The sequence below is a fragment of the Dendropsophus ebraccatus genome, chromosome 1 (assembly GCF_027789765.1).
Source record: "Dendropsophus ebraccatus isolate aDenEbr1 chromosome 1, aDenEbr1.pat, whole genome shotgun sequence".
Taxonomy (NCBI): Eukaryota; Metazoa; Chordata; class Amphibia; order Anura; family Hylidae; genus Dendropsophus; species Dendropsophus ebraccatus.
In genome coordinates this window covers 23908882-23919265 of record NC_091454.1, presented here as the reverse complement: position 1 = coordinate 23919265, position 10384 = coordinate 23908882, and positions in this window count along the sequence as shown.

Here is a 10384-nt window from a genome sequence, read left to right as displayed (position 1 = left end):
CCACTCCTGGGTTTGGCTTCAAATCTTCGACAGATAACCTGTCGTCAGATCTGTTGGTGTAATAGGGCCTTTACTGTAAAAAAAACCGTAAAAAAACACTACATTACACCACACTACATTGAATAAAGTTTGACACTACACCACTACATACCCCATATACTAGTCCCCGTATAAAGATGGCCCCCGGCGTGTTTTCGGTATCAGACGCATACGTTATTATTGCCTCCGACACTGAAACAGCCAGTGAGAATGAATGGGGGGATCCTTCTTTCCTCCATTCATCCTCATCATCCTCATCATCCAGTGGCGTGTCTGGGGGTAGCGTAGCGTACGCTGCCCCCCAGACACGTCTTTTCCGCCAGTACCGTCCCAATAAGAGATGACGGTATGAAATTCTCCAAACTCTGTGAGAGTACCTCAGGGTACACTTACAGATTTAGGGTACGTGCACACTGCGGAATGGCGAAGGATAACCCTTCGTGCATTCCGCAGCTGGCACCCGCCGGCGGACTAATGCGGGCGCGTGTCTCCACCCGTGTCATAGACTCCAATCTATGCACGGGCGGATTCCATCGTCCATCCAAAGAATGAACACGTTGGACGGAGAGCGGAATCCGCCAGTGCATAGAATGGAGTCTATGACACGGATGGAGACGTGCGCCTGCATTACTCCACCGGTGGGTGCCAGCTGTGGAATGCACGAAGGGTTATCTGTCGCAATTCCGCAGTGTGCACGTACCCTTACAGTGTATGTAGCAAGGGACACCCGAATCCAGTCCCAGATGCCCCAGATGCCCCCTCCCCCCCCCATCCTCGGAACAAGTGGGAAGATCGTTCGGGAACTGATCTTCCCACTGCTGGATAAAGGTTACCACCTGTACGGGGATAACTTTTATACCAGCACCTCCACTTCTGGTCCCTCGCTGCCTGAGCTACTGTAGCTTGCGGCACGATCCGAAAATATCAGAAGCAGTAATAGCGCCCTAATATTTAGCAGCCATAGAGCGGACCCAGCGCTTCTGGATATGAAGGACCCCGTATTGCACCAGGACAACATTCTCCAGGTGACGTCCCCCACACTGAAGAACAGGAGACCCCAGAAGAAGTGCAGAGTGTGGCGTAACAGGGGGATCAGGAAGGACACCATTTTCCAGTGTGACACCTGTCCTGATCCCCCCGGCCTCTGCATACTGGATCGCTTCAAGGCGTACCACACGTCATTGGGATTCTACATTATCTAAATTCTGTCCCTTATTCCTATTTCAGGGGTCACGTTGATCCAGGGATTATTCTGATCGCCATTATGGAGTCGGGAAGGAATTTTTCCCCTGTGATGAGGCTACAGTTGTCTGCCTTACGAGGGTTTTTTGCCTTCCTCTGGATCAACACAGATTGAGTTTGATGGACACCTGTCCTTTTCAATCTTATAATCTAATAATTGGCCTAATGCCCCCAAATAAATTAGAATGGTCCCTTTTCCCCAGCTAAATAGGTATGGCCGCCATTCCCATTAGAGGATGCCATGATGCAATTACAAAGCCTCTGTGCGGCCAGGACAGTAGAAACCCCCCACAAGTGACCCCATTCTGGAAACTACACCCCATAAGGAATCTAACAAGGGGGGCAGCGGGGATATGGCCCCCTGGTGACGGCCACATTTGGGACGTGAAAATGAAAAATGGTATTTTTTATTTTCTCGGCACATGTTCTACGTAAGTGCCCGTCACCAATGGGGTCCATATGCTCACTGTACCCCTCGTTAGATTCCTTATGGGGTGTAATTTCCAGAATGGGGTCACTTGTGGGGGATTTCTACTGTCCTGGCAGCACAGAAGTTTTGTAATTGCGACATGGCCTCCATCCTCCATTCCAGCCTCTAAATGGCGCTCTGCCCCTTTGGTGGCTTTCCCTGTGCCCATATGGCACATTATGCCCACATGTGGGGTATTTTCATACTCAGGGGAAACTACCCTACACGTTTTGTGTTCATTTTCTTTTTTAACCCCTTGTGGAAATGGAAAAAATCAAGGCTAGACCAACATTTAGTGTAATTTTTGTAAAATTTTTACTCTAAATCATTAATCTTGTCATGATTTTTTCATTTTCACAAGGGGCTAAAAGATAAAAAAAAAACACTAAATGTGTAGCTCAATTTCCCCTGAGTACGGAAATACCCCACATGTGGACATAAAGCGCCATGCGGGTGCAGGGTAAGCCTCCGAAGGGAAGGAGCGCCATTTGGTTTTTGAAGGCTGGATTTGGATGGAATGGATTTCGAGGGGCCATGTTGCATTCAAAAGGCCCCTGTGTTGCCAAGACAGTTGAAACCCCCCACAAGTGACCCCATTATGGAAACTACACCCCTCAAGGAATGTAACAAGGGGTGTAGTGAGCATATGGACCCCACTGGTGACGGGCACAAATGTGGAACAATGTGGCGTGAAAATGAAATATTACATTTTTTACACTATAATGTTGGTTTAGCCTTGAATTTATTATTTTCACAAGGGGTTAAAAGAGGAAAAGAAAAACAAAATGTGTAGAGCAATTTCCCCTGAGTCCGTAAATACCCCACATGTGGACATAAAGCGCCATGTGGGCGCAGGGCAAGCCTCCAAAGGGAAGGAGTGCCATTTGGATTTTGGAGGTTGGATTTGGCTAGAATAGATGATGAACTCCATGTCGCATTTACAGAGCCCTCGTGCTGCCAAAACACTGGAAACCCCCCACAAGTGACCCCATTCTGGAAACTACACCCCTCAAGGAATCTAACAAGGGGTGCAGTGAGGATATTGACCCCTTGATGACGGGCACATTTGTGCCATGAAAGTGAAAAAATGAAAATATTCCCTTTCACGTCACATTGTTCCACATTTGTGCCCGTCACCAGTGGGGTCCATATGCTCACTGGGGTTTCCAGTGTCTTGGCAGCACGAGGGCTCTGTAAATGCGACATGGCCCTTGAAATCCTTTCCAGTGAAATTCAGCTTCCAAAAGCCAATTGGCGCTTCTTCCCTTTGGAGGTTCGTCCTGCGCCCCCTTGGCGCTTTATCGCCACATGTGGGGTATTTCCGTACTTGGGAGAAACTGCGCTACACATTTTGTGTCTTTTTTTTCCTCTTATCCCTTTAAGAAAATGAAAAATTGAAGGCTAGAACAACGTTTTAGTGTAAAAAATATTTTTTTCTTTTTTCACGCCATATTGTTCGGAAAATCTGTGAAGCACCTGTGGGGTCCAGATTCTCACCGCACCCCTTGTTACATTCCTTGAGGGGTGTAGTTTTCTAAATGGTGTCCCTTTAGGGGTGTTTTTAAGGTTTTGGCAACCCAGAGCCTCTGCCAACCTGAAGTGGTACAGTCAAAAATGACCAAATATAACGGAGGCGTTGAAATTCACTAGGCACTCCTTTATATCTGAGGCTTGTGGTTGCGTCAAATAGCGCAATAAGGCCACATATGGGGTATTTCTATAAACTGCAGAAACGGGCCAATAAATATTGGGGTGCATTTCTCTGGTAATAGGTTCATAATTATGAAAAATATTGGATTACAATAAAATCTCTGCACAGAAAATTAAAATTTTCAAATTTCTTACACACTTAGCTTTTATTTCTGTGACTCCCCTAAAGGGTTAAAAAACTTTCTTGATATGCTTTTGCAGAGTGTGGGGGGTGCAGTTTCTTAAATGGGGTGCTTTGTGGGGCTTTCTAACATACAGGCCCCTCAAATACACTTTAAACCTGAACAGGTCCCTAAAAATATCTGATTTAGAAATTTTACTGAAAATTTGGAAATTTGCTGCTAATGTTTTAAGCTTTCTATTGTCTAAAAAAATGAAAGATCGTTTAATAAATGCCGCCAACATAAAGTAGACATGTTGCTAATGCTATTTAATATATAATTTATGTGGTATAACCACTTTCTGTATAAGCAAAAAAGTTTCAAAGTTGCAAAAATGCATTTTTTCACGTTATTTGTTTTTTTTTCCATAAACATTCGTTATGAGTATCGACTCCAATTTTCCAGAAATGTAAAGAACAATATGTCACGAGAAAACAATCTCAGAATCAGACGGATAGGTAAAAGCATCCCGAAGTTATTAATGAATAAAGTGACACAGGTCATATTCATAACATTTGTCTCTGTCATTAAGGCCATTTCAGGCTCTGTCCTTAAGGGGTTAAAGACAATCTCCAACTATGGAGCCAGTGACTTGCCTTTAAGGTCTTTTTATGGAATTATTCATCAGAACCTGTAAGACCTATTAGATATTACTGATGATATGTCCTGGAAATAACAAAAAGTGGACATACATATGTTGTGTACATGCCTTCTGGGGGTCTCAGCCAAGTCCTTTTTGACATAGCTAGCTAAAACTACAACTTTTGGAAGATTGTCCCATTCCTCTCCATGTCACAGTCACAATGGTTAAAGAAGATGAGATATGAGGAATTTGATGGGGTTTTAAAGTATTAGGCTATGTTCACACTACGTAAGTTACGTAATAATCATGACTGTTGTTGCTGATTTGCAACAATGGCCGTGATTACTGCGTAGCTTACGTAGTGCTGCCTTCTATTGAAAACCGGCCGGAGTGTACACACATAGGGGGGGGATATATGAAGACCAGCGTACAAGTACGCTGGTTTTATATAAGGCCCCGCACCCTTTTTCCTCGGACGTACACTTCGTAAGTGCCCCCATAGTATACACTCTGGCCGGGATCCCTAGCGGTGCCACAAAAAAAATGACATGTCATTTTTGCATCCCAATTTCCCGCTGCTCCATTGTGTGAACTGACAGGTTTTCTGCGGCCACTATTCAATGAATAGCGGCCGCAGAAAACCTGTCAGTTCACACAATGGTGCATGCAGCTCTTGCCGCATACTCCATTGAGAGCAGCGGGAAATTGGGATGCAGGCGCACACTGATGCACCCGCATCCCAATTCAGCTGCAGTGAAGATCATCCGGGCGGTACTGCAGTAGCAGCAGGGATGATCTTCTCTGACACCGGACGTTCTGTGACCACGCGAACATGGCCTTACTGTGTTTACCCTACATAGAAAATACCATGGTGATCTATAATTTTCTATCTTATATTAAAGATAGGTAGGTAGTGCTGGAAAAGAGAAACCAGTATGAGGGGGTCTTTTATTGAAGGTGAACAGCAGTAGGAGGATCAGCACTTCCCTTCCATCAAGTCATCTGTGGCATCCCACTCAAGATATTGCCTTCCCTTTAGAGAACAATTACATTTTGGGGGATAAAATGGCCTAGCCCGTGTGCTCCAACAATGGGTTTTCTTAGACTTTCAGCCTCTTATTGTTCATACATTTAAGGCCTAAGAACCGAGTTGCTTGAGGAAGGACTTCAGAGAGTTAAACTTACACTGAAATAGAAAACAGTTTCTTGACATCTTTGCATCCACGGCATTAAGAAACATATGACCAAGTTTTCCATTCAGACACAACTTTTCATATGTTGCTGCCTATGGTGAGACTAATCACTCATTCTATACTTGTAATTATCTCTTTAGTCTCCTTCCATGGAAACATAGAAAGTTGCCAGCAGAAAAAGACCTCTGGGTCCATCTAGTCTGCCCTTTTAGTATTTCCCTTCTTATTATCTTAGGATAGATTTATGTATACACCAGGCAGGCTATTGTAGACTTACCAACTACATCTGTTTATTCCAGGCATCTACTACTCTTTAAGTAAAGTAGTATTTTCTCACGTTGCATTTGATAGTTCCCCTAGTTCTAAGCCGTTTCTTCCTGCTGACGACACAAAAAAAAAAAAAAACTGCGTGTGAGCTGGTCCGTTGAAGTGCATACCAGCGCAAAACGGTCTGTAACCTGCCTCCGGCTGGCGTCTGCCCTTATGATGTCCACGCTGTATAGAAAATAAAGAATCTTCACAAGTATCGGATTGGTAAGTGCGGCTTTCTATTTCTTATTCATATCTTCATGTAAGAGAAAATTTGGTTATATTGAGCACCGCCAGATACCCCCCAACTACTCAGATGTGATAGTACCTTCACCTCAAACTGTAGTGCGGATCAACCCTACTATTGCTATGAGCTGCTCTCTGTCTCCCCATCCTCCCTTCCGAGACGGCAGATGTAAACAAGTCCCTATCTGTAACTTTGTACCTTCTCTGTAATGCCAAGAGTATTCATTTTGGGTCAAGTTGCTGATGAACTCACTGTGATGAATGTTCTCGGCATTACAAAGTTGCAGATAGGGACTTGTTTACATCAGTTAACTCGGAAGGGAGGGCGGAGCAGGGGAAGTTCACACAAATTTTTTGTGTCTTCATCAGAAAGCAGCAGCTCAGAACTGAGGAGAGGAGACTGAAGAGATAATAACAAGTATGGAAGGAATTGTTAGTCTCGCCATGGGCAGCAACAAATGAAAAGTTATGTTTAGGGATGAGCGAACGGTCGGAATTTTGGTCCCACGGCATCTTCGCTCAATTAGTATGCCTGCGATCTCGGGTGCATAGGTGTGATCCCTGGAATCTGCGGGCAGGATCTTCCAGGGAATTCAAGATACATTCCCTGGATTTCCAGGGAATGTATCTTGAATTCCCTGGAAGATCCCGGCCGCAGATTCCCGGGAGCGCAACTATGCACCCTGGATCGCAGGCATCCCACTGGAGTGAGCGGCTTTCGGACAGTTCCGAAAGTTCCGCTCATCTCTAGTTATGTTTGAGTGGAATACCCCTTTAAGGAGTTATCTGGGGAGCGGAAAAGGTCCTAACTGTTCCACTCCCTGTTGCTCCACCTCCACTTGGAAGTATACTCTGAGAACAAAGTAGGGGGATGCATGTTGTGAGCATCCGATGCAGGTAAAACCATACAGGTACTATATGTTTAATGCTGCCCGATGTTACCAAAGTCACATGACATCAGGCAATTATTGGATAGTGCTTGCAGACACACCTTCGCTTGCCCGCAACATGAATCCAACCTCCGAGATGGCCAGTGAGAGGAAGTAAAGCCAAACAGGTAGGCCCTTTCCTGCTTCCCTGACAAACCCTTTAAGGTGACAGAACCCATTCATGACAAAGGAAGAGTTAATTTAATTTACATTACGTTTATTTCTTAAATAAAATAAATTTTTACGTGTGTATAGCACATTGTATGAGACAAGAGGATATCGCGTAGGTTACACTTATATATTCAAATGATTGGCAAATTGATGAGAGCCTGCACTTGGAATATATATATATATATATATATATATATATATATATATATATATATATATATTATATACATATATATATATATATATATATATATATATATATATATATACATATATACTGAAGAGAGGTAACAACCCACCATACTTATTTATTCATGGTAAAAATGCAATGTAGTTATACATATATTGGAGAAGATTTATCAAACATAGTGTAAAGTGAAACTGACTGAGTTGCCCCTAGCAACCAATCAGATTCCACCTTTCATTTTCCAAAGAGTCTGTGAGGAATGAAAGGTGGAATCTGATTGGTTGCTAGGGGCAACTGAGCCAGTTTCGCTTTACACCATGTTTGATAAATTTCCCCCATTGTCTTTATAAATACTTAAAGGGGCTATCGAGGACTGGAAAACATAGCTTTCAGAAACAGCACCACTCCTTGCCCTCAGTTCTTTTGTGGTATTACAGCTCCATTGAAGTACTGTACCACACACAACTAATCCCGGATAAACCCTTTAAGGCTCTGTTTACATTAGTATCATGTCGGCAGCAGAAATCTAACAATGGGCCACTACTCATAAGGGAAGGTTCATCTTGAAAAATCTTGACAGAGAGATGTCAGAAGATGTCATTGGTGGAGAGATGTATGCCGTGACCCTCAATGACGGCTAGGACATGGTACTCATCTAAGCCTACTGCTCTTTAGTCTGTTTTGTGCTGCCCGAACAATGAGTTAAAAGATGATCCCTGGCAGCTTCTTCCTACCCCACCAGCCATGATTGATATATTTCTCCTTGTTTGGGTATAGGGAAAAATCTATCAAAAATAAATCAATCAAGATCAGTGGGTGAGGAGAATCTGTCGGGGAGCATCTATGGTTCAGACAGCATGATAAGTTTCATTTAAAGCTCCGGTACTTCAATGCAAAGTTTGTAACAGGCGCCCACCCATCCAACATGTGCCATTTACACTACTGGTCCCTTCTAATATGATAAAGAGGCGCTCTGACCCCCAGAACTGCACAGTTGCCCCTGCCACTCCTATATGTTCCTATGTGGATTCCCCATTCTATATTAGGAAAGCTCACGTTCACTTCATTCATTTTTGAACCAGTCTTATTATGCCCGGATTTGCCCGAAAAGTATTGAACACGATTTAAAGGGTTTATCCAACCACAAACCTTTTTTTTCCTTTTTCTTCTTCCTTTTTTTAATTTTTTAATTTTTTTTACAAACAGAAATAACAAAATGCTATAAAATAACAAAGTGAATCATATTAATCTAACCAGTCCCCCTCCCCTGCTGCTCACTTAGCGATGCTTCCTTGGCTTCCCGCCAGCCTCTCTTTATCATGCTTCAGCAAAAACATGGCACCTCGACAGATTATCCATGCAGACAATCGAATTATTGGCTGTAACACTGACCTTTGGGGTCACTATTGTGATGTCGTATTGAAACATCATCGTTGGAGTCCATTGATCTGAGGCCAGCAGTAGATCAGGGGAGCATCAGCATGGGAGTATGCCTAAGAATGCTGCTATTTTATATGATATGGTTGTGTAACCCCTTAAACATATCCACATTAAAAAAATATACATAAATTGTAAAAAAAAAACAAAAAAAAAAAAACAATAATAAATGAATTTTAATTTATACTGTGTAAAATCTCATGTAGTGGTATCTTATAGGTAATAGTTTAACAAATAGACGGAACTATTTCTTTCAATAGAGAATCCTTACGGTTAAAGTGTACTTGCCGCAAAATTTTAATTTAGGAAATAAACAGCTCTGCAATATATTCGCTTTATTCTTTTTTTTATGTTTAAATCAATGTTATACATACAGCCAAACTGTGCTCTATGCTCCCTCTGTGCCGATATTTTGTCTTTGTTCAAAACAAAGACCAAACACAGGAAGTCCCAGTCCTTTGCAGCTCACACAAGAATAGACACCTGTTCATCATGCAGGTTGTATATCAACTGAGGGAAATTAACTTAGGCTACTTGTATTATTAACTACACATTCTTACCAGGAGACAATGCTCTTTGTTATGTATCACTTTAGTCAGTATAATGTCGCTGTGTGGTTTTGGTGCTGTAACAGGAGAGCTGACCATACAGTGCAAGCACCCTCAGGATTCTCTGCTACTGAGTGTGGGTGTGCAGCAGCAGTACACATGTGTCGGGAAGAGAGACATCTAGTGGCCATACAGTATGTATAACATTGATTTAAACATAAAAAATAGAGTATATTGCAAAACTGCTTGCGACCACGACCCCTATTTATTTATTTTAAAAAAAAAAAAATGTGACAGTCTCTCTTTAAGTCTATTTATTTTTTATAGTTAAGTCCTTAACTCTTATATAAAGATATACCTGCCAGTCATATAAAAGCATACATGTTAAAGCCATGCAGTATGTCCGCTTTAGGCTTGATGTATGAGAAAACACAAACAGTTTCCTATGATGGTCTGCAGGCATAGAACAAGATATTTCAATCCACTTTTGCAATGAAATAATTAAAGAGACACTTCCGTCTAAAAAGGACTTTTTTTTTTTTTTACTATTTTTGCTTCTCCCCCCCCTATTTTGACGGAACAACCTTAGACGAAAATAGGGGGAAAAGAAAAGAGAAAAGATAGTAGAAAGGAGTCAAAGCCAGACATATGTTTTATATTTTTATATTTTCTTTTGCTATTACACACCTCAAATCCTTAGCAAATTGCAATACGATATAAGTGGATGGGGTTTTGAAAACCACATATGCTTCTTGTAGAAAAATCCCATACAGATAAACAAGGTCACTATGTCTGGAACTGACCCTTGCACCTACAGTACAGTGTATATAGGTGTATTCTTTCCAGTCTGACACAGTGCTCTCTGCTGCCTCCTCTGTCCCTTACAGGAACTGACCAGAACAGCAGCAAATCCTCATAGAAAAACTCTACTGCTTTGAACCTTTCCTATCACGGACAGAGGTGGCAGCAGAGAGCACTGTTTCAAATTGGAAAGAAAATACCACTTCCTGTAGGACATACTGCAGCTGATAAGTACTGGATGAGAAGTGGTTTAGAAATCTATATATCTTTCTGGTACCATATATATATATATATATATATATATATTTTTTTTTTTTTTTTTTTTAAGGTATTTAAATGTACCAATATTTATTATCCGT